Raw genomic sequence first — 25,972 nt, forward strand, 5'->3', positions numbered from 1 at the left:
CTTCGGAACCCATTACTTATGGGGGGACACCTTGCACAGCCTTGATGCAGCGCAAGGGGCTTGGACCAGCCTCAACTGAATGTACCAGGCTCTGCTGACTCCCCATGGGAGGGCTTCCTTGCCTTGTCTGAGGAGGGAATGGGGCTGGGTTTGGGGTCGGGAGGAAGGAAGAGAGGGGGATCTATGGTTGGTATGTTAAATGATTAAAAAAAAATTCTTAATAAAAAATCAGAAGTGACTCATAATCTATTGCTTCCTTTAATGCAGAGAATTAAGAATTCCTCTTTGTTTACATTTCATGTATTTATTGCATGTGTAAGTGTACATGCCATTACACACTTGTGGTGGTCAGAGGACAGCCAATGGAGCTGTCTCTCTTCTACCATGTGAGTCCCTGGGACCAAATTCAGCTTATAAAGCTTGGTGCAGGTGCCTTACTACAATCTCTTCAGCCCAAGAAATTCTCTTCTTTTTCTTTTGAGACAGAGTAAAAAAGTAGCCCAGAATTCACAGGTAGACCAGGCTGGCCTTGAACTCACAGAGATCCATCTGACTCTGCTTCCTGAGTGTGGGATTAAAGGTTTTGTATCACCATGCCCAGCTCTAAAAACTTCTTCAGAAATTTTTAGTATTATTAAGCTTTTCTATAAGTTTACAAAAAAAAATCCTCTGAAATAATTTGAATGTATTCTTAGCTTTAATAATTATACATAGAGAAAGGGGGGGGGATGGGAATACAATGTTTTTACAATAAGATTCTTTCCTATTCAAATTACAGAGGGGAGATCTCTCTCTCATTCTTTACAATTCACATCAAGATAATATTGGAGAAGATATTAAATGCCAAGAGCAAAAGACTGCATGACTCATTCAAATGAGCTCAATATCAAAACATACTCATTAGGTAAGCTAGTCTCTTTCCTTTGTTGCTTGGAAATGAATTAGCAGCCTCTCTTGAGCACTGGTTGTATCAGGAAGGACATGTCCACTGTTGTTGGTCACCTAACAGTGTGACATGCACCCCTTACCCCCTCTGTCACCTTCCAGTAAACATGAAGGAGGTAAGTCATAGCCTACTTCTACTTGTTAATTTTTAAACCTTTCCTTTTTAGGGGAGTCTGGGAACCCAGTCTCCCACCATGACAAACTAAGCAGCCAAGTTTCGCACATCTGGGGACATCACAGAGGCCATCCTGCTCTAGATGTGCCTTGCCTAGGAAAACCACCTTTGTGATCATGGTATCTGCCCTGCTGGCAGTTTGAAAAGAATTCAGACCACCAAATCTCAGGGAACTTGTCAAATTTCAATGCATAGGCACGACTTGAAAAAGGAACTTGATTGGTCTGTCTAAGGTGGTAACCAAGCCATAGCCTCTAAGAGACCACACACCATGGTTCAGCCCAGCCAAGGAGAAAACACTGAGAAGTCTGCAGCACAGAGCTACCCCAAAGAGCCCCAGGCCAAGCCAGATTCTGGGGACTGTGGAGACCAGCCCTGAGGCTCCATGTTCCAAGGCAGGCAGTATAGTCGTTTGTATTTATAGTTACAAACAGGCACACTTAAAGGAAATCTAACCCTCCACATTTGATGTTGCCTAGCCTACTTGTGGGTCTAGAAGGATTTGTCTTATTTACTTACTTATTAGTCTCTCAAAATACAGAGCTGTCTAGGTGAAGGGGCAGGCAAATGCTACTACTGTAAATGATTGTTCTAAAATACTCAGATGCCACTGGCTGGCTTCCCCACTCATTTTTCAAAAGAGTTACCTCTTTCTAGCAACAATTTTAGCTATTCATTCCATGAGCAATGCATCAATTATTTCCAATACACTAGGCATCACGCCGGATATAAAGACAGAAAACAGCACTGTTCCCCCTAGTTGAAAAGATGACAGTCACCAAGGGGAAGCAGGGTGTAACTAAATAGGAAATTTGTTATACAGTCCATGCTAAAGGGAACTAGTAGGTCTAGATCAAAGAACATATGAGGACATTCACCAAGGGGAAAAGCTACTCATTACCTCTTAAGAAAGGGGGGACTGACTAAGCTAAAGGCATTTTTGGAAGAATTTCTGGATTCATTAAGAATCCTACTTTTGGCTAAGCATGGTGGTACAGAACTGTAATCCCAGCACTTGGGAGGCAGAGGCAATTGGATCTGCATGAGTTCAAGGTCAGCCTGGTCTACATAGGGAGTTCCAAGCCAACCAGGGTTACATAATGAGACCCTTCCAAACACACACACACACACACACACACATACATACATACACACACACACACACACACACACACACACACACACACACACTTTATCTAGGACTACTAAACGACACAGATGGGTAAACAGTCAGGTAGGGCAACAGAAGCAATAGCTATCACTTGATTCACATCTTTCAGCTAGAAGCTAGACAGCCAAATGTCTTCAGAGGCTGTTAGGAAATGCCTAGGAAACACCTCTGCCTGTTCTGTCCTAAGTACACACATTTCCCACCAACCTTGGTTCTTGCCCAAGTTCTCTGAGAAGATTGTGCAAATGAAGAAACAGAGGCCTCAGTAGGCTACAGCTTTGGAAGTTCTAATGGTGTGCACATGAACTGTCTCTGCACCGGCTCACTTGAACGCCTGTACCTCAGGAGGTGGTGCTGCTTGGGGAGCCTGTGGAGCAGGGTGAAGTTGTTGGAGGAGGGGGAAGGCTAAGTACTACAGTCCAGTCCTGCTTCCTGTCCCAGGATATGTCTGTGATATGATCCATCCAGATGTGAACAAGCAGCCTCACACACCTGCAGCCACAGTTACGATCTGGTCCTGCAGCCAGCCATGCCTTCCGCTCAGGGAGGGTCTACACTCTACACCATGAGCCAAACAAAACTCCCCCCCCTCCACTTCCTTAAGTTCAGAGGTTCCCAACCTGTGGAGGTGAACGACCCTTTCACAGGGGTCACCTGAGACCATCGGAAGACACAGGTATTATGATTCATAACAGTAGCAAAATGGCAGTTATGAAGCAGCAACGAAAATAATTTTTTGGTTGGGGGCGGTCACCACAACACAAACTGTATTAAAGGGTCGAAGCATTAGGAAGGTTGAGACCACTGCTCTAGTTGCTACTTCTCAGGTCTGTGATCACAACAAGGAAAATTAACTATACACTGATTTAGTGGATTGCTCAAACTCATACAACCAGCAAATGACAGCGCCAGGACTCAGGGAAGGCAGTTCTGACTTCACCGCCAGGCCTCCTCCCACTGCCCAGAATGGAAATCCATTCAAAAGCACAGACAGGGTCCTCAGGTCTGGGCTCCCTTGGGCATGAGTAGCCAGCACTAGGATCTGGCAAAATGATGTTACACCAGAATACCAGGGCCCAGGGAAATCAAGAAAATCCTTTTAAAGAAAACTACACCTTTAGGGATAGGAAAATGGCTCCTTGGGTAAAGTATGTGCTACACAAGCCTGAGAAGCTGAGTTCAGATCCCCAGCACCCACATGAAAAGCCAGGAGCACTGGCATGTGACTATAATTCTAGGACAGGGGAGGCAGAGTCAGGAGGATCCCAGGGGTTAGCTTGCACCTACATACGCATACTCATGTGAGTGAATACATACACACACACACACACACACACACACACACACACACACACACACACACACACTTTTAAATGTGAAATTACTTGATTCTCAAATGCAGGAAAGTCTTTCTGAGAGAGAGAGAGAGAGAGAGAGAGAGAGAGAGAGAGAGAGAGAGAGAGAGAGAGAGAGAAAGGTAACTCTGAAATCTTGTTCAACAGTGAAACAAGCCCAAGTCACAGCTTCCTAGGGGCACCTCTGCCTGATGCATTGCCAAGGACCATTTCCTCTGCAATGGTCCAGTTTTCACAGCGACCCCACCCAGGTGGATGGATGTGGGGATGAGCAAGTTACAAAGGCTCAGAGCAAGTAAGTGACTTTGCATCTACTTTTAGAAAAGAGCTTTGATTCAGCCTTGGTCCTCAGGAGTTAGCTAGGTTTCTTGGAACCTCACTACTACACAATCATAGGTCCAGACTTTGTAGTTGCTGGAGAGAGCATCGTCCTCTGACCTACAAGTCATTTCCTACTCCCTTTGAAAAATGTAGCAATCTCTGAGTACGGCTATAGGTTCAGTATTCACTAGTCAATACACCATGCATTTAGTGACTGTGTATTTGAAGGAATGAACCAGGTCCTTTGTAAACCAGCAGCTTTCTTTCCTGTACAGACAGGATTAGAATGACAGGGCATTGGGAGGATGGTGAGGGACAGCAAACATCAAAAGGGAAGTTGATTGGCACATATTTGTTGCCTCTGTAGAGCTGCCCAGATCTACCAGTGACAGATCCACTCCTCTTCCAAGGGACCCCACAAATGGGGGTACTGGGACAGCTCTACCACCAAGGAGGGAGGTTTGTTTGAGAAGTCTATTATTCTGAGAACAGGTCTCTTCGACTGCATGAGGGTCAGTTCCTCCTCTGCTACAACAAGCTCTATCTCACACCGGTTTCTGACCCAGCCAGAGCTGGTTTTGAATTCACTATGGAGCTACGGATGTCCATATACACGATAGTAGGAAAATTCTGAGATGGATTTTTTTTCCGAGACAAAGAGAATCCTATTAACTAAGTCAATTTCATTGCTGAGCAAAGGAAGGAAAGGGAGGGAAGGAGGGACTGGAGGAAGGGAATGGAAGAAGTAGAGAAAAGGAAGGAAGGGAGAGAGGGAAAGGCAAGAACTTGAGATAGATGCAAAATAAAATCACCTACAGTGTCATCAACCAGGAGATAATGATGATTTTGGATTTCTTTAATCTTACCTGGAATTTACATAATGCTGTATTTCACACGTTTAATTATACACAAAAAAATATGTGTGTGTGTGTATGAGAGAGAGAGAGAGAGAGAGAGAGAGAGAGAGAGAGAGAGAGAGAGAGAGAGATATGTTGAGGTGGTTGAGGAGGCCAGAAGAGGATGTAGATCCCTGGAACTCTTGTTTTAGTGGCTGTGGGCCACTTGACCATGGGTTCTGGGAACTTTATTCGGGTCCTCTGGAAGAGCAGCAAGTGCTCTTAACTACGGAATTACCTCACCAGCCCCATTGATGTCATTTTTGAGCATGTATTTTAACTGCTTTTATCAACATTTCTATATTATTATAATTCTTCAAAGATTTTAATAACTTTAAACTACTACAATGAACAAACCACCAAATTATTTATCTTACTAATTCTATTTCTGGGATTTCAGGTTATAGCCCATTTTGTAATATCATAAAATGAAGCTTTGATGAATATAAAACTATCCTTATTTTCACTTGGTTCTCAAGGTGTATTTATAGAAATGGAATTGGGTGTAACAATGCGCGCTCATATTTATTGTAAATGTGCTTTCAAAAAAAAAAAACCTGTGGCAATTTACATAAAATTGTACAGTTTCAAAAAAAATCACTCACCCTTTCCTCTTCAATTTTGGAACCAACCAGTCTTCTAGAGGGCTGGGGGGTCTTCCCCATGCCTATGCTGGACAGCACTTGGGCAGTGGCTGCCGGTGTGTGCTTTCCAGTGAAGCCTTTGGTTCATTTCATTTTTGATGAGCAAGGCAGCAGAACTCTAAAAGATGCAAAACTGCGCTTTACTGGTTTGGAAGGGCCTTGTGTGAGCAAGGTTGCTGGGAAGCTCTATGGAATGGCTCAGTTCATCCTAATCGTATAAATCAAAATGAGCAGGCCTGAAGAAGCGTTCCATTTGAAATGGCAAGCAGTGGTTTAGGTCTGTTCAGCCAAAATGTCCATTAGCTGTTTGTCAGGGGTATTTTTAGAAAGTGCAGAACAAGGCTTGTAAGGTGAACTGGAGCTAAGGGGTCACCCTCTCCCCAGGAATCCGCCTGCAGCCTTCAGAAGCTGCCAGGCCTCCCTGCGTTCTTCACAGGGACGGATCCAGCACAGCCCACCCCATTCCCCCAACACCAAGGAACACAAAATGCACAAGCCAACATGAGCACAACTCTCCTAGCAGCGTCTCCCTTCACTTCAGGTAAATTCTTCTTGTTTTTAGACTCTGCCGACCTGAAGAAAGGGTTTAGAGCTGAGAACTCCCTCTGGGTTGAGAAGGTGCGGTGGCATGAATAATAACTGTCCCCATGGGCTCGCGTTTTATAGTACTGGGTCGCTGGCTGCTGAGGGGGTTTAGGTGGCAGAACTGTGCTGGGTGGGGGCAGTCACTGGGGGATGGGCTTGGAGAGTTGGTAAGCTTGCTCCACTTCTGCTTCTCTTTCTCCGCTTCATGTTTGTCATCAAAGATGTGACCTCCCAGCTCCCTGCTCCGGTCACCATGCCCGCTGCCTGCATCCTGGCGCTTAGCCCTCTGGACTCGTAAGCCAAAAATAAACTTTTCCCTAAGTTGCTTTTGGTCAAGGTATTTTATCAGGGCAACAGAAAAGTAACTAATACACACGGAGTATCCTTTCTCATTGGAATGGTATGATTTAGGAAAATTACCTGCCATCTAAACTCATTGAGGCTATCATACCTTGTCATGTCCATCTCTGTAACCTCCACGAACGCCATCTCCAATGCTGCTCTTCGGGAATGTTGGCATTCATGGTGACTGAAATAGTCCTTGCAGACCTGGGTTACTGTAAGCAAGTTATCTGACCTCACAAGACCTCAATGTGACGGCTGACCTTGAGTCTCAACTTGACAGGAATTAGAAGTACTATGGAAACAGATCTCTAAACATGTCTGTGAGGGATTTTCTAGATGGAGTGGGAAGATTCACTCTCAATTTGGGTAGTATCATTCCAGGGCTGGGGTCCTAGGCTGAATAAAAAGGAGAAAGGGCTGGAGCCAGCAAGATGGCTGACCAGGTAAGGGTACTTGTTGCCAAACCTGATAACATGACTTCCATCTCCCAGAACCTACATGGGGGAAGGATCAAGACCTGGCTCTCGAAAGCTATTCTCTGACCTGTGCAAACTTGTGTGTGCACACACACAGGTATACATGCACATACATGAAATAAACATAAAAATAAGGATAAAAAGAGAAAGGGAAGTGAGTGGCAGCTTTTGGTGCTCTCTGCTTCCTGACTGAGGACTGTCTCAGTCACTGTACTACTGCTGTGAAGAGACACCAAGACCAAGGGAACTTACAAAAGGAAGTAGTTAATTGGGGGCTTGCTTACAGTTTCAGAAGATTAATCCATGATTATCATGGTGGTGAGATGGTGGCAGGCAGGCCTAGTGTTGGGAAAAATAGCCAAAAGCTCAAATCTTATACACAAGATGAAGGCAGAAAGAGAGAGATTGCGTCTGGTGTGGGCTTTGAAACGCTCAAAACCCACTTGGTAACACACCTCCTCCAACAAGGCCACATCTCCTAATTCTCCCCTAAACGGTCTAATTGTAAATCAAACATTCAAATACCAGCCACCTCCTCCTCCTGCCCTCCCTCAATAGACTGTATGACCTGAATTGTAAGCCAAGACAAACCTCTCCTTCTCTGGATGGCTTTTATCAGGTATTCTGCCACAGCAGGGAGGCAAGTAACTAATACACATACACTCTGCTCCCTCTGCAGAGAAGTGGGTCCGGTCACAACATCTGCCTGCTGCAGGTTGGTGAGAATTAATAAGAGCAGCCACATAAAGTACCTAGTGTAGAAAGAGCCTCCGGCAAGTGATGATTTTAATTCTATTGGTCAGGGTATGGTTCAAAAGCAGATTTATCCGGCTATAAATTATTGGCACTCTTTTCTTTTGAATTCCATTCTTTCTTGTCTCCTGCCAGAGGAAGTCAAAGGAAAGAGATAAAACCTAAAAAGTTCCATCCATATTACATTCCTGTAAGCCACACTGGGCGGAGGAATTTGAAACCATAGCTAAAAGTGAAATTATTGAATGACCTGTGGAGGTTCCAGCCTTCGCTTAGCATCCCTCAGAGGACATGGAGAGACGGAGCCATGCATGCTAGTGAACTCAGTACAGCTGAAGGACCTTCCACAGATCCATCCAAATATGCCCTGAAGTTCAATGAAGCAGCCGAGACCATGCCAAACTTAAGCTGTAGGTGTGTGCACCTTCTGCTGATACAGCACCCTAGACGCGGGTGTGGCCCATTCTACCACTGTGTAAGCAAGTACTTCTGTGTCGCATAAAATAAGGTGACTGAGTCAGGGTCATCTCTACGTTCTTTCTAGTCACACAGGATTATGTGGCCCTGGCCTCCAAGTGACTTTGAGATCTAAACTATTTTTCCTCCCTACGGCTCTTGTAGAAGCCTCTGCATTGTTGTATTTGTAGCTGTTCGCATCAGGGTGAGCACCCTAGTCAAAGAAGTCTGGACAGTGAGTTGAAAAGAAGGTCACAGAGCTGCTGGCGGACTTGGATTCAGCACAAAAACTCTGCTTGGAACTAGGTCAGGTCACTGGCGGCCAAACACTGGCACAGGTCCTCACACACAATACAGCAGTGCCCTCAGCTCTGGATGCAGCAGCAGCAGCAGCAGGATATGCCAAACACGGCAGATATTGATTATTCTAATGATTTCCTCTGTGTTTGCTTACAAACTGCTCGTAAATCACTAAATGTTTTATTGAAGACTATTGCCCACCACGTCAACAGATGAAAATCCATAGAGCAGGACACATGCTTCTGTTAGCGTCACCTATAGCTACATGATTGGGACTTAGGGTCCCTGCCAATCAGAGCAGTCCCTCTTAGTAATATTACCCCTAACAAAGCCATCTTTGAACACCTTCCTGGGGGGACCTTTTTAAATGCGGCATTCACGTGACGTGGGTCATGGGAAGCCACCACTATGTGCTTCCTGATGACCATCATCAGGCAGCTGAGTGAGCACCCAGCTCTTCACACTGACTTCTTTACCCTCTATATTCCATATTTAAAAGAGAATCAAGGTCTGTGTGCCAGGGGAATAGGCAAGAGCAGTGGCCCAGTGACAGTCCAAAGCACCCGCCACCATCATTCCAAATAAACACACTACGCTAAAGCAGTGTGTGAGCTGTATCAGCACAACTTCAGAACCGGTCCCTTCAGACCAACTCTCCAGTAAGTCAGCGGCCACCCTGAAAATCCTCTTCTCCCCTCCCCTCCACCTTCCTCCTGCATTAACCTGTCACCCAGCAGGACTCACCAAGAGACTAAGCTACCTTTGAGTATATCTAAAGGTTCCAACTGACCTAATCATCCCTGTGCAACTAGCCTGTTACCCATAAGCAGAAGCCCTTGGAGGCGAGGGATTAGAAATCCCACCCCAAGAGCAGAGGACAAAGGGGATGTCACCCACATCGGTACATGGAAAGACCGTGAGGGTGTGTCAGTTACTTTACACATCTCTGGGAAGGAATACCTAATAAAAACAGTTTAAGAGAGGAATGGTTTGTTTGTGCTCACAGGTTGAGGGCACAGTTTATTGTGGTGGAAAAGCCATGAGGCAGGAGCCTCAAGCAGACATTCACATTGCATCTGCAGCCAGGGAACAGCACATCACACGGGGTTTATGCTCAGCCCAGCTGGATCTATGTACCCTGTACCCAGGATTCTCATTCCAACCCAACCCTAACCTTTCTGTCTCAGTACTTAGCTTCATCTCCAGCTGGCACTCTGCATGCGTTGACACAGGCAACCCCAACAGCTGAGATTTCTATCCTACCTGCATGTACGATGCATCGGAAGCAGGTGTCTCTTTCCCAATGGTTCTAGAAAAGGTCTCAAGGCAGACTTTTGGTCTGAGTTGAATCATGGGCTCATTACCTCGCCTGTCCCCGACTTCCATGCCTGCTTCTGCCAGAGGGTATGCCAGACAGACCACCCACAGGGCACATGGGCCAACCATGAGCAAGGGCAATCTCAAACAGAAGAACAGAGAGAGGATGCTGAGGAGACCCACACCAAAACCATTTACAAACACAATGGCTTTGCTGACTGCATTACTTCAAGCCCTTGGGTTTTCTCTCTCCTTGACTGGGCATTTATTAAATAATACTGCAGATTTAGTTAAGTTACAAAGAGCTGTCTTAAATCAAGAATCAGAACATGGCAGCACCACATGGACAGCTCTGGTGCCTCCCTTCCAGGCTCTACCACTTAAAGGTAACCAATATCCTGATTCCTAACCCAATAGGTAATTTTTTTCTCTTGTTATAGTTCATATTTTATATGCAGGTACTAGTTTGCAATTTACACACTTTATTTATTTATTTGGTTTTTCGAGACAGGGTTTCTCTGTGTAGCTTTGCACTCACTTGGTAGCCCAGGCTGGCCTCGAACTCACAGAGATCCACCTGGCTCTGCCTCCTGAGTGCTGGGATTAACGGCGTGTGCCACCACCACCCGGCACACACTTCTATATTACTTTGCAAGTCATTTATTTTTAAAACGAGCTGCTTCTGGTTTATTTTCCCCTCCCTATCAACACATAAGTTATGCAACTTTCAATGGATTTCTCAGCTCCCTGAGAAATGGCTTTCTCCCCAAACCAAACACTCAAATTCTTCTGGTATCTGCAGTTGACCACAGATGTCCAAGATCGCGGACAAGGAGGGCCAGTGGGAGTGATCTGCCATGTTTCTCTGCTTCCTACCTTCTTCTACACAACTGTTCAGCCTCAGCTCTGTCCTTTCACAGGTGAACACTGGGAAACATGGCCCTTTCTGCTCTTGGTATCTGCAGTTGGCAGAAGGCTACCGGTCACTCAGTGATGATGTTCCAGCATGCCTCCAGAGGCTCCATGAGCAGAAGAGAGAAAAGAGACCACTGGGTCACCCTAGAATGTTAAAGAGCTAGTGAAAATCACAAACTCCTCCTGGCCTTGAAACTCAGCTGTCAGTAGATCCCCAAAGGCTAGAGACTCCAGGAAGGAACTTCTCAGTAGGGCAGGGCTACTGTAAGCCATCAGCTAGCACTGGCCATTGGTGAAATGGCCATTCAAGGGAGGCTGGCATACCTCTGTGCTAGAACTGTGTGGAGAGGATGGAGGGTAGAAAGGGTCTCTCCAACATTTAGAATTTATCATTCCAACAAAGCCTAACAGTAGAGCAAAGTCTAAACCATGTACACCAGCCCCAAGTCCTCAAAAAGTTAAAGCACAGAACTACCATGCAGCTGAGCAGTTTTACTCCAAAGTACATGCCCAAAGAGCCAAGACCAGAGACCAAACAAATGTTTGTATGGGATGCTCATAGTAGCACTATCTATTACAGCCCAAAGGCAGGAACGGTGAAAGCACCAGGCAACAAGTGGATGTATGGACAGAATGGGCTCTATTCACACAACAGAGTACAGTTGGGCCAAAACGGGGGCAAAGATCCAACAGACACCGCAGGACAGATGAAAGCCCCATGCTAAGTAAGGGAAGCCAGACACAAAAGGCCATAGGTTGTATGATTCCATGCTAGCCAGACTGTTTGAATCCATGGAGATAGAGCGGATTAGAGCTACCTGGGGCTATGCAAAGCAACCAATGGAGGTGACTAGTGGGTACATGGTCTCCCTTGAGGCGTGACAATGATGTCATGGAACCAGACAAGGGAGACAGATACGTAACCCTGTGAATGAACTCAGCCTCGTTGAAGTATATACTTTAAATTAGTTCATTTCCAGGAAGAAACAACAAACAAACAACAACAACAACAAAAAGCCATGAATAAAGCCAATCCTGAGTTGGCAGGCTGTATGCTATCATGGGCTCCCAATTTGCCCAGCAATCAGGGAGCCCTATCATTCTGGGCCTCTTACCCAGGCAGGCGTGCCCAAACCACAGCCATTTTCTGGATTTAGAAATCTAAACCAAAACAGCAACTGTAACAAGAGCCACCCTGAGAAGGCTTTGGGGGCTCTGAATACCAGCACCAGCGATGGAGACGAGGCAGCGACAGCCTGCAAGCCAAAAGGCCAAGCAATTCGGGCTGCAAAACAACTTGGGAGCCCAAACAGGTGAGAGCGGTCATTTACCGTTAAAGCGGAACTCAAGCAAAGGAATTCGCTTCCCACCAATTACGATATCACACAACCTGGAGAAGACACAGCAGCCTTTGAAGGCTGCCTAATCAGCTGTTTCAGCAGACTCAGCAAGGCAAGCTAGCACCCAAACATTCACTCCTTTATTCTCTGCCTCAAAGCTTCATTCCCTTTTAGAGTAAGAATACATGGCATGTTTTCAAATATAAATAATTTCCGGATCCAACCCACGATATAGCTAACGACTTTCTCACCCAGAGGCTAATTCCAGATACCACTAAAGATGCTGACTGTGAGAGCCCCCATTTACCAGGTAGAGAACTGCTACAAGCACATCTCACTCACACACACACACACACACACACACACACACACACACACACACGTGCCCCACACTCTACATACTCATACAAACACATACCACACTCAATTTCCTGAAGTAGATATTTGTTAGCTGCATCATGCTTATAACAGCATGGAGCACTGACCCTCTCCTGGGACCCAGCTCAGGAGGGCTGCTCATCATATCAAAATCATACACTAACACAGTTACACCCTGCACAAGGAGGAGGGGTGTGTACCCAAAGTGCCAGTGCCTATTTAAGCACCCTCTCACAACAGCTGCTGTTCCTGGGGTCTAAAATTAGAGGGCAAGAAAGAATTCATCTCCAGAGTTAAACTGTAAGATAGAATTTCCATCCCTTAAGAGGCAGGAAGAGTTTTTACTCCACTTCAAACACTGAATCTTGCCAGAAGTACTCAGGAGACAAAATCAAACCATAGATAGTTAGGCAGCATCTTTTCTCTGTATCACACTTGAGGTCCAAAGGGTTTCAGGAAAAACGCTATGTCCTCTATGTCTAAGTGACATCAGTGGGACCAGATGTATTAAAAACAGATGTATCTATTCCACAAAAACAATGTTCAGATGAAAAGATTGTTCTTAAATTAGCTGATGGAAGAAAAAGTCTGGGACCAGACCTTTTTTTTCTAACCACTCTTCACGGTCCTGAAGGCCTAATGAGCTAAGCTCCAACATCATCCCTATACAGGCTGTGTGACCCAGGAAAGATGCTAAACTTTACGAAATAACACTTTTTCCCATCTGTAAAATGGGTGTCATACCATCATACCATCTATCTCATGGGTGACTGTGAACATCAAAATTAAATACACATATAACTATATGTTAATTGATATTTAAATATACGCAGATGGGGGATGGCTCAGTCAGTAAAGAGCTTATAATGACTTGAGTTTAATCTCCACCAGGCCCTATGTGAAAATGTCAGCATTGTGAGAGAGAGAGAGAGAGAGAGAGAGAGAGAGAGAGAGAGAGTGTGTGTGTGTGTGTGTGTGTGTGTGTGTGTGTGTGTGTGTATGTGTTTTGAGATTGGGTTTCTCTGTGTGGCCCTGCTGTTCTGTAACTCACTCTGTAGACCAGGCTGGTCTCGAACTCACAGAGATCTGCCTATTCTGCTTCCTGAGTGAGTGCTGGGATTAAAGGTGTGTGCCACACTGCTCTGCAAGCATGCATTATAATCCCAATGCTAGGAAGGCAGAAATGGGCAGGCTCTTTGTAGCTGGCCAGTCAGTCTAGCCTACTTTGCAAGCTTCAAGCCAGTGAAGGATTCTGTCTCAGAGGAATGAACAGCATTCTTGTTCTCTGGCCTCCACATGCTTGCACACACATGCATGTGAACCTTTTCACTGCACACACATACACACACACACACACACCCATGTGCACATACATATATGCAAAAGAAAAATAAATATGCAATAGTCTATATTAAAATATATAAATCAAGTAAGATCTATAACATCAAATGTGACAGACATAGAAATAGACCATAGGCAAGACACATTGTATAACAGCTACAATATAAATACCATATGACTTAGAAATGAATGAATAACTCGTAAAGAGCTATGACTTGAAGGCTGAGCAGCTGCATGGTTATCAGCCCTCCCAACAGCCCCTATCCTCACTCACTTTACAAATACATCCCAGTTTCAGGGTCATGCCCTTTATTGAGACGAACTAACCTTTACAACGAGGCGCTTTCCCACACCCACACAGTGTGCAGAAGCATGGTCTCTTTTGCAGCCAGGCCCCCCAGTGACTTGCTTCTGGCACCCCACTTTCCTCCTCTTCTCAATTCTTTCCATCTATCCTGTGTACTATTTCCCTTGGCCAATGTTTCTCCACAGGTGTATGTATTGGGTTGGAGGGAATTTTGCTCTCAGAGGAATGTCTGAGCATATATTCAGTTATCACAAATGGGGGAAGAGTTGTACTATTAGCACCTTGTGGGTAGAGGCTGGAAGATGCTGTTAAACTTCCTATAATGGGCAAGAAAATCGTCTCTCTCATGACAAAAAAAAAAAAAAAAAAACCCAAAAGAACAAAAAACCATCCCACTCAAAATGTCATTAGTTTTGAGCTTTAAAATTCCTGCCTTAGGGACAAAGAGGAAACCTTTAGATTTTTTGACCCACATGACCAGCCACTATGTCTTAGCTGTTCTTGAAACAAGAGCCCGGCATTAATAGCAGGCTGGCAATTTTGCAAAGGGTGATAGATGGTACTGGGGAAAAGGAGAATTTCCCAGCAGCCACTTTCTCACTGAGGCCGTCTCAGAGTGAGCAGGCAGAGTCAGCACCCACTCTCTACAATGTTAGCTCTCCTTCAGCCCATTATTTGAATGGTGGTTCTTCTAGGGTCAAATCTGGGCTGTTGACCACAGGGGAGTGTGCAAGGTACATCCTCAGGTAGATGGTCCCCCAAGTCCAGCCCCGGGACTCTCTGATGTATTGGGTCATGCAGAAACTCTGTCGAGGCAACTGTATCGATCTGGCTCTCATCTCTAAAGCAGCCCCTGTCTTTCCAAATGAAGACAAGGCATGCTGGGTAGTACACTTCCGGGATGAATAGTTGGCCCCAGGCAGGCACAGATTTCACTCCCACAGTCTTGTTCGAGAACTGAGAGCAGGACTGCCCCTCACATTCTGCAGGCAAGGAAAAGGGGAATCAAAGTTGCACAGGTAAGGGCGAGGAAGCAGTGGCCCAACACTGTGTTCCTACTTTGGAGGCTGGTGCTTTTTCTGCTCCATTAGACATCTACAGGAGAGACCCAAGGGAACCTCTTTGATTTTTCTCCCTGTTATACAGCAGGGAATGGAGTTCTTCTCCAATGGAACCGCAGAGACAGGCTGGGTTCACTAACCCACACAAGATGAAATATATCATCCCCTATGGGTCACTATGGCTGAGGGTGAGCCAGCAAGACTCACAGCCTGCACATCCTCAGAGTATACTGCAGGTACGACAGCCTGGGCCAACTGTGAGGTCAGTGATAGCCTCTCCAGGTAGAGAAAGCACTTCTCAAAGGGGAGCAGAGTTCTGGCATAGAGCCAAATTGCCTTGCTCCTTCAGGAAGCATTATCACACATTTCTGGGCCAGATGTGATAGGTATAAATTCAGAAAGGCTGATAAGATGTGTACCTCCTCAGAATCTGATTCTAGGAAGATGTGTGTGTGTGTGTGTGTGTGTGTGTGTGTGTGTGTGTAAGCCCAAAGCCTATAGATGTTTGTGATAGGGCTAGAAGATAGATAGATAAACAGGAAACTACACACAGAAAATTCCAGGTTGGGGAAGGTAGGACACGGGCTGATACAAGATGAGTCTCTCAGAGGATGTGACATTTCAGTTGAGGCCTAACAGATAAGAATAAACCAGCAGTGTGAGGGTAGGCTCTCTACCCAGGTCTAGGGCATAGGTGCATTAGGTCACACTCAAGGCATGGCTGGCAGCTCATAGTGGTCCTTGGCTAGCCAGCAGTGACAAGGAAGAGTCCAGTGTGCAAGGTCGCTACAGCTGTCTCAGCAAGGCTGAACTTTGTGTGCCAGCAATGGAAAGCGAACACTGGGAAGTCTCGTGCAATGAGGATGCTGTTTTGAAATTTCATTTGGTCATCATAAGTGGAATGCTCAGATGGGAGCAGTAAGGGGATTATTCTGGCTCTGTTGGAAGGAACCTCTCAGGTGAGTGGTGCACATGTACCTGGGCAGGGGACCTTGGAGGTGAAAGTGTAAGAGGAACCCATGGAGTCATTGATGGCCACTTGGTGGGGTGAAGTTGATGGCTGCCTTTCTGACCTGAAGAAATTCCTGAGTGACAGAACTGAGATGGGGAAATCTTACCAAGAAACATACATAGGGAATTGTCTTAGTGAGGATTTCTATTGCTGTGAAGAGACACCATGACCATGGAAACTCTTATAAAGGAAGACATTTAAGTGAGGTTACATTAAGTGAGGCTTACAGTTTCAGAGGTTCCGTCCATTAGCATCATGGTGGGGAGCATGGCAGCATGCAGGCAGACGAGGTGCTGGAGAAAGAACTGCTACATGTTGATATGCAGGCAACAGGAAGTAGACTGAGTAGCACACTGAGAGCAGCTTGAGCATAGATGAGACCTCAAAGCCTGCCTCCATAGTGACACACTTCCTCCAATGAGGCCACACCTACTCCAACAAAGCCACACCTCCTAATAGTGCCATCTCCCTTTGGGGGCCATGTTCTTTCAAACCACCACAGGGATGGAGGTAGGGCCCAGATTCCAACTCTCTCAGCCTTAAAAACATTCTCATCTTAGCCTCATTATTAATAACTAGTTATTAACCAAATATACCACTTCAAAGCACTGCTACCAAGTGAGTACTTTCTAAACATTCAAGGGTAAGGAAACAGGAAAAGCTTGCAAAATTCTGGGCAGACTGTGACTACACTGGAGGCCATCTCTGAAAGACAGCACCGAAATACACACCTATTCGTTGTAGAGAGATGCCTAGTCTCAACTTCCTACTTTATACTTTCATAATAACATTTCTTTAAAAAATGAAAGGGGGTGGGGCTAGAGAGATGGTCCAGTCAGCAAGAGACCGCCAAAGCATGAGGACCAGAGTTTGGGGTTCAGGAGTGTCTGCCATCCCAGTGCTAAGGAGGTAGAGATGGGAAGATTCCTGGAGCTTGCTGGCCAGCTGGGTTCTGGTTCAGTGAGAGAGCTTGTCTCCAAAAATAAAATAAAATAAAATAAAATATAAAAAAGGGATGAAAAGATATGGGAGAGAGCAAGAGAGAAATGGCTCAGCAGGTAAAGGTATTTGTGGCCAAGCATGACGATGGCCTGAGCCTGTGCCTAGGACTTGTAGTGGGTAGCCGGTCCAGCTTTGACCTGGAAGTGCCAGCCCCATTGAGGCTATGGTAATGGTCATGCCTACAAGGCAGAGCTGAGAGAGGACCCTGAAGACCCGAGATCCAGATGGGCCGGCTCCCTTGGTTCCTGGACCCTGGATGCTGGAGGTAGACTGAGCAGTCCAGAAAACACCGCTGGACTGCGCTGCACCTTTCCCAGACCCTGTTACCTATCCCTTCACTTGTAAGTTACCCCACAAAATAAACCTCCCTTTTAACTACGTGGAGTGGCCTTAATATTTTAACCAATAAGGACTCATGTGTTAGAAGGAGAACACCAACTACTGCAGTAGTGCTCTGACCTCTACAGACTGCACCACGGCATGTGAGTGCATATATACATAAATTATTAAGTAAGTAAATAAGTAAGAGTGTTTAAGGAAGGCACCCAATGTCAGCCTCTGGCCTTCATATATCCAAGTACATGTACAAGTACACACACACACACACACAAAACCAAAAAAAATGAAGAAAGATATGTGCCTTTGGAATCAGGCTTTGCATAATCTGAAAACATTGTTTTCTATGGAAGCTTCATACAGAGAGCAGAGCTGGGAAGGAAAAGAGATTCAAGGCTAGCCACTGTGCAGACAGCTCTGGGCTAGACACCCTGAGGCACTTCCCAAGCTGCTCTCATGTGGCATCCTCACCTAGGCGCTCCAAACTGTCTTTTCTTCTTGTTCCATTAGCTCCCATTTCTAAGCTAGCTCATTCATTGAGAAGGCATGTGACAGTGAAAATCCTTGCCCTTATAGCTCTAGGCTGCAACACACACACACACACACACACACACACACACACACACACACACACACAGAGTTTCATCCATCAAGATGAGCTCAGTCATCAATCACCTCCTCCAGAAAGCCTTCCTTGATCACTCGAAACTCTTAGCAACTTCTGTCCTGTGCTTCATCGGGCCCCTTTGTTCCCCAACTCCTCCTAACCTTTTAGGATGGCAAAATTCCCCTTTTCGTGAAGCCACGCAACTTTTGGCAGACGCCAGAGACTTGCTTTCCCATCCTCCTCTGCTGGCTGGCTGTAGTCATGTGACTCGGGCTCTGCCAATCAAAAGGCTGAAGGTGGTTCTCTCTTGTGGAGGCCAATTTGGCCAAGGTGGCTCACACATGCAATTTTCAGCGACGACAGTGGCAGAGACTCTTCTTCCCACGGTGTGTCCACACTGAACGCATACTGAGGCTTAATCAGAGCAGCGGGGGAGCAGTAATTCATTACCGTCATGGGGCAGAGCTCTGAGGGACGGATCGATGTGGTCACGCGGGGAAGACTAATTCCTCTCCCCATGGAAAAGCAGCATTGGGAAGTTTTATACAGCAAGACGCTTCTGTTTTGAAATTGTGTTTGGTCACGCTGAGAGAAATGACCTAGAAAAGAGCAGTAATGGGGTTGTTTGGGCTGGGGAGGGTGGGTGGGTTGTGGGCTTGCTGGCTCAGTTTCCTTGGCTTTCTCTCACTGGCCTTCTGCTCTCCCACTACTCAGAAACAGCAAGAGCCCCTCATCAGAAGCAATAAGATGCTGGAGCCATGCCCCGGGATTTCTCGAAGCATGACCGCAAATAAACCTCACACTTACTTTGTCTCAGGTGGTCTATGACAGCAACAGAAAACGGACCAAGCCATCAGAAAACAGTGTCTTGTGCTCAGCATCAAGCCCTGGTGCCCATGGGAGCAGGAGGGTTGGGGGTGTGGGGTGGAGGAGGTTCCTGAAGTGGGGCCAATGACGTTAAGTTGTTTTTCATCACTGTAACAAAATACCTGGGATAAGTTAACTTAAAAAGAGGAAAGGTTTTTTTGTTTTTTGTTTTTTATTTTTTCTTCCCCGGCTCACTATTTCAGAGGTGTCAGTCCATGTTTAGTTGGCTCACATGTAGCTGGAATTTTCTCCAGTCCTGCCCAGCCCCAAGGACCCCACAACCACTTATAAAATAATCACTCAGAAGCTCATATTAATTAAACTGCTCAGCCATTAGCTCAAGCCTACCACTAACTAGCTCTTACACTTAAACTTGGCCCATTTCTGTTCATCTATATGTCGCCACCTGTTCCATGGCTTTACCTGCTCCCTTTACATGCTGCTCCCTGGACGGCAGGCTGGCGTCTCCTCCTCCCAGCCTTCCACTTCCCAGACTTCTCTTCTGTCTTTGTCCCGCCTCTACTTCCTGCCTGGCTACTGGCCAATCAGCGTTTTATTTATCCATTAATCATCCACAGCACCCAAGGGCTTTGGCCTTGGGGTGAGGCAGAATATTATGATGAGGAATGTGGTGAACAACAGGGCAACGCTGCTCACCTCACAGCATCTAGGAAGTCCAAAAGAAAAGAAATCAACAGTCCCAACATCCCCTTTGGAGGAGTTATTTTTCTGTTGCTGGAATGAACTACCATGACCACAAGTGACTTACGGAAAGAAGAGTCCATTTTGCCTCACAGTTCAGGTGGGGTAAGAGTCCATCACAGCGGCTAGCCACTGGCATGGTGGCAGGATCAGAAGGCTGAGAGCTCACATCCTGACCGACAAGCAGGAAGCAGCAGAGTAAACCGGAAGTGGCCAGAGGATTTTAACCTCAAAGCTCACCTCCAGTGACATTTCTGCCAACAAGGCCGCATCACCTAAACTTCCCTAAACAATGCCACCAACTGGGAACCAAGTGTTGACATGCCCAAGACTATGGGGGACATTGTTCACTCATACCAACACACACCCTTCAAGGGCATCTCCCCATTTACCTACCATGCTCTCACTGCATTCCACCTCCTAAATGTACTACCACCTCCTAATAGTATTATGGGCTGGACCCAAGCCTTCACACAGGGCCCTTCAGAGGACATTCAAGATTTGAACTATAGCAGCTGTTTCGATTTCTGCTCCCAAGCCAGCTCTGCCTCTGCTAGAGGATCTCTGCTTGGACAGCTAGAGAGAATTGTGTGATTTGTAACTTCCTTTCTTCCTCCCCTTCCTTCTCATCCTGTCTCTTCCTTGATGTAGTAGGGGTGCTGGGGATCGAACTCCAGGCCTTGAGCACTCTAGTGTAAGCTACATCCCCAGTCTCTCAACCAAATTCCTTAACTAACAACTCAGCACTGTAGGTAGAATCCCACTCATTCTAGCATCACCTGTGCCTGGCAGCATGCTACGCATTTTTTGAGGACAATCTATGATAGCAGATAAACGAATAAATGAAAAAATAAACACAGAAGCCAGGCTGTAAATACCCAGCCTCTCGTCTCCTCTTTCCATCAGTGATCAAAACATTCCTTCTTCCCGAAGTCTCTGGTTTGTGAGAGAAAGCCTAGAGACATTGCTTCCCATGGTGCTTCCCAAACTACATTTCCCTGGACCACTGTGGTGTTTCTGTGGCTGAGACAGAGTAGTACCATTTCCTCAAATACATGGAGAAGTGTGTTTAATAGAAGGACGTTGTCAGCTCCAAGTTTCAGCTCAGAAACTTCTAAAATAGAACAGCAGTGGCTTCTGCTCTTCATCAGTAAGAGCAGTAAAAAGTGACTGTGCCAGCAATCCCTGTGCACGCAAATGCCGCAGCAAAACCTCACACTGCTGGGCTGGTCAGCTTCGCCCCAGCTCCCCCTGCCCTGCGCCATTTGCCTGCTGGAATTTCAGATGACAAGGCAACCTCTTATTCTCTTGCAGCAGATTTGCTCCCATTCTTAGCCACCTGAGTTATCTGGTTTTTATGTGTGGAAGAAAAACTGGGGGGCATGTAAGTGTACAAAATAATGTTATGACATTTTCATGCGCGCGCGCACGCGCACACACACACACACACACACACACACACACACACACGCCCCTCAGTCACCTTACTGCTCCCTGCTGTGGAGTCCCCTTCATCCTCTAAATAGTCCATCTTTTGCTCTGTGTGTGCGTGTGTGCATGTGTGTGTGTGTGTGTGTGTGTGTGTGTGTGTGTGTGTGTGCATGCACGCACGCGCCCGAGCATGCTATCTTGTTCTGGCTGAATTGGTGCTCTCCCCTCACAAAAGCAAACAAATCAACAAACAAAATTAGCTGGACCTCTAGCTACAGTACCACTACAGAAGGAGACAGGCCCTCGCAGGGTAATTTCGTGTAAGTCAGCCTGTCGGAGTGTACCAGTCTACTGGCGTCCTTGGAAGGAGAATTTGAACAGAAAGACACACACAGATGCTCACACAGGCAACAGGCTCTGGGAAGACACATGGAGAAGGTGACCATTGAAAGCCAAGGAAACAGCGCTCAGAAGAAACCAAACCTCCCGGTATCCTTGATCACAGGCTTCTGACCTCTAGAATATGAGAATAAGTTTCTGCGAAACCACACAGACTGGAGTATTTCATTATATCCATCAAGGCCTCCTCGCCTCTTGAGAACCTGACCCACAGCTTCCCACACCAAACTTCCTTCCCTAAGCAAGTCCCCTGCCTCAGTTTGTCCCCCACATCCCTGGCTGGGGAGGTGGAGGATCAAATTCTGAGGATGCACAGGAGCACACACATTATGCCCTCCTTACCTTTCTTTCTTTCTTTTTTTCTGGCCCAAATACAATAAGAAACAGAAGCTGTTAAATTCCACTAATGTGGTAAGTTACTCATAGATAGAGAGGCCGCCATTCAGTCAGTGGGCATCAGCTGCCTTTAGAAGGCCTGATGGGTTACTGCTGCTCCAAATTAACATGCAGAGCTCTGTTGGGTACAGAGGGCAAAAGACAGGCTCTTAGGAGAGACCCTGGGGCAGCCGGGAGGACGTGGCTTTCCTGAAGAGAAGCCAGGGGAGAGAGAAAGGTATAAACTCTGCCTTGGGTTGAGTAGGCAGGAAGGACTGGACCTGTTCAGGAATCTAGGAGTCAGGGCCCCTGCAGCTTCCTGGGGATCCCAGGCCCAAGACTCAGAACTCAGAAATTTCAGCGTGCAGCAGCCCCAGGGGTGGGCGGGACAATAGGATTGGTTCGTCTGTTCTGTCAATCGTTGTTGGCTCTCCAATCTCAGTTTCCCCACAGAGAATGGGACTAAAGGTTAATTCACCGATCTGTTTCAGGGCATCATCTTCCTACTGACCCCAAAAAATTGTTTAATACCGTGGCAGCGAGGAGTGAGGAACCCTCTGGGTTCCCGTGGCCAGGGAGACCACAGCCATTCTCTATACCAGAGACCCCCAGGAGAAAGGGGTTTAGAGATGATTGTAGGTTTAATGGCAACTGCCAGGTGATAATATATTTCAATATTTTTCTCAGCCTAGACGTATTCTCCCTGTGGGTAGAGCTGGTGTTTCAAGCACATGTCTGGGCTCAGCATGATACATGCACAGAGGACCTAGAACAGTTCCTGACTGAACCCAGAGCTGCCAAGGCCAGATGCTCAGCATGCAGCAATGGTTTTCAGCCTTCCTAATGCTGCAACCCTTTAACACAAACATAAAACTATTTTCTTTCTTTCTTTCTTTTTTTTTTTTTTTTTTTTGGAGCTGAGGATGGAACCCAGGGCGCTCTACCACTGAGCTAAATCCCCAACCCTATAAAATTATTTTCATTGCTACGTCATAACTATAATTCTGCTACTGTTATGAATGGTAATGTAAATATCTGCTCTTTCCAATGGCCTTAGGTAACTCCCTGTGAAAGGGGTCGTGACCTACAGGTTGAGAACCACTGTTTTAAAGGATTGTGTCTTCGTGGTACTTCCTAAGGCAAAGTAGAAAGACGGAAAATCTGAGGACATGGGAGATAAAGGAGCCCCTTCATTCTGGAATTACCGAAGCCTCTCACCGGCTGAGAATTTCAACATTAACAGTATTGACAGTGAAGGTCACCAATATAAAGATAATATTCCTTTCATACATAGATATTTTGTTATTGCAGCAATAGTCAGGCTTAAGGCCAGCCCATATATGACCTTGGGTAGGGCCTCATTGCTTTTCCCAGGCTCATTCTTGGAATCTCAAATAAGAAGTTAGTTGTTTACACAGAGATCCCCTGCCTTCTAGCATCCCTGTGGTCTAGACTTTCATCTTATCAACTGTAATCCTGTCAGGAGCCACCCTGTGATCTCCTTTAGGTCCCTCAGCAACCTCTTCATGATAATAGCTTCAAAACCCACAATGAAGCTGGCTCCCAGTGAAAAGCCCAAACCCATGTCTCAAGTGTGTCTTGTTTCTCCCCAAGTGCCTTTTCTTAACCCTGTGCTTAAAACTCTATATTAAAATGTCTTTTAAAATGTCTTTTAAATACATCCCAACCCAAGGCTGAAGAGATGGCTCAGTGGTTAAAAGTGTGTACCGCTCTTTCAGAAGACCCAAGTTCTGTTCCCAACACCAAGTTGGGCAGCTCACAACCACCTGTGACTCTAGCTCCTAAGGATCTGACACACTCTGCCACCTCTAATGGTCCATGCACTCATGCCCAAGCACCAATGTGTGTGTGTGTGTTGTGTGTTGTGTGTGACCTTAAACCACTGGCCTACAGCGTCTCTCTCTCTCATCTCATCTCAGTCAAGAGGCCATAACCCCTCCTTTGTTCAGTTTTCACTTGCCACTGCTGGCTCTACTCATCTGCAGGACCAGGTACTAGGGACAGCCCTGCTCTCCTGAGCCTGCTGGGGCGTGCCCAGGCCTTGCCACAAAGACATTGAGCCCCGCTTTCCCTTCTCCATCCTTCTGCTTCCTGATCAGCCAAGGCACTTCCCCAAAGAGTCCTGAGTGGCATGCTGTGCCTCCGAGGGCCCTGAATATAAACTTCTTGACAGAAAGGTCTTACCACATCTGATTAAAACAAATCACAGGTGTGTTTGAAAACAGACAGCTGAATGTGAATAAGCAGTCAGTAAAATTAACCAATACTTCCACATTGCACATCTTCAAAAGAAAGAAAGAGAAGAAGGAGGGGTGGATGGCTCTCTCTCTCTCTCTCTCTCTCTCTCTCTCTCTCTCTCTCTCTGTGTGTGTGTGTGTGTGTGTGTGTGTGTGTGTGTGTGTGTGTGTGTATGTTTAAAGTGAATACAAGAGGAAGTCAGCTTGGGGAGAAGATGAGCCAAGCCCAAACACAGGCAGTCCCCAGTCGTGTGTTTGGGGCAAGAGTGGTGAGTGAACGATCTACAGAAAGACAGATGGCCTTCCTTCAGTAGGGACAGAGGTTGGCCAGGCCAGGAACACAGGACCAGATGATCCAGTCAACACTCTGCATCAAAGTGGAGCATCACATCTTCCTTCGAAGAAATGGCTCCATTAAATCCAACCAAACCCACAGAACAAAGAGGAGAAGGAAATGCCCCTTTCATGTGTTTTCTCAATGACAGCATCAGAAGCTCCCACAGATCCAGGATGCAGAGATCCCAGGTGCCCAAAGCATGCTGCCCTGTGTCTGTGAATGCTCACAAGCCAGCACTCCACAAATCATCAGAGTTGCCGTAACTGTTCTCAGCAAGTGGTAAGCAGATTCTCCAAGCGGCTTTTTAACAGCTTTTAGGTGACTGACTACAAAAAGTCAGTAAAATCAAATTCAGTCCATAATGTGGCTGGGCTATATATAAGTTCATCTTCCTTGGATGATGTTGGCACATTTCAAGATGCTGCACAGCTTCTGATGTCAAGAGTAACCTGAATTGCTTATGATTCTTAATGATCAAAAAGTCTATCCTGATTATAATTTGGTTCTTGGGTGTACACAAAAGGACTCTGCAGAAACTCTGGGTGACCTGCTGAATGCTGGACCAGGATGAAGCATGACTTATCCGTGGAACATCCAAAGAACTATGACCCTTTCCAGATGTATCAGCCATGTGCGTGTAAATCTCCAGGGGAGAACCCATTTAATCTTGAACCAAAATGACCAAGTCCTTCTCTGCTAGAGATCTGGTTTGGTTTGGGTTTTGAGACAGTGTCTCCCATATTCCAGACTGGCCTCACATTGGCAGAGGATGACCATGTACTTCTCATCCTCCGTCCTCCACCAAGAGCTGGAAATATAGGCTTGTGTCACCACACCCTGTCACACAAGGCTGCAGATTGAAGGCTTTGCTCAGGCGAGGCAAACACACCACCAACTGAGCTGCCTTCCCAGCTCTCCACTAAAGAGTTGATACAGAAAGCAGGTATCCACAATAATACCCTGAACTGACTTCCTCCCCTTGCACTACCACCCATAGTATTATGAGAAATCCACAAGAATCTGTTTAAGGGGGGGGGGTAACAAGGATTTATTAAAGTAATAAAGGGAAGATACACTCACGAACATAGAACCCAGTGAACAGCTGCCATCCATTCTGCCCAGGAGTGAATGGATCCGGCCGACTGAATCCACCCCAAGAAGAAGGGACATGACACTTCCCTCCCTCTCCTTTTAAGCAATCACATATTCAGATCAGAAGCCACACGCCAAGGTTTATACCTCAAAGCTAATTGGTGGAACAAGTTCCCACTACACCATAGAGCTATCCAGGTTCCACAGAATTAGTCGCTTCCATTATTAGGGAATAAGTAATATAAACGGTAGTGTCTATTTCTTCTCAGTCTTCTCTGGGGATTTTATATGCCCAAAGAGACAAACCTTCTATAGCAACACAAAAGAATACTGCCAAAGCTATTTTCACAGTTCTGGGTTCCAGATACAAGAGTGTGGGTACCCAGTAAGTAGTCACCCTCCAGGGGCAAGAAGAAACAAAGTCTTTCCTTTGGAGGTATGAGGTTGGAAATACAGCTGCTCAGTCATAAGTT

The 25,972-nt window shown here is 46.2% G+C and overlaps 1 protein-coding gene and 1 pseudogene across 4 annotated transcripts in view; both read right to left on the bottom strand.

Annotated features, from left to right (window-relative positions):
• Positions 1-25,972, bottom strand: part of Pdzd2 (PDZ domain containing 2) — a 379,908-nt gene that overhangs the window by 289,499 nt on the left and 64,437 nt on the right. The window lies entirely within an intron of this gene.
• Positions 1,112-1,261, bottom strand: LOC118596586 (annotated as a pseudogene).

This window comes from Onychomys torridus, chromosome 15 (genome assembly GCF_903995425.1).
Source record: "Onychomys torridus chromosome 15, mOncTor1.1, whole genome shotgun sequence".
In the NCBI taxonomy this organism is placed as follows: Eukaryota; Metazoa; Chordata; class Mammalia; order Rodentia; family Cricetidae; genus Onychomys; species Onychomys torridus.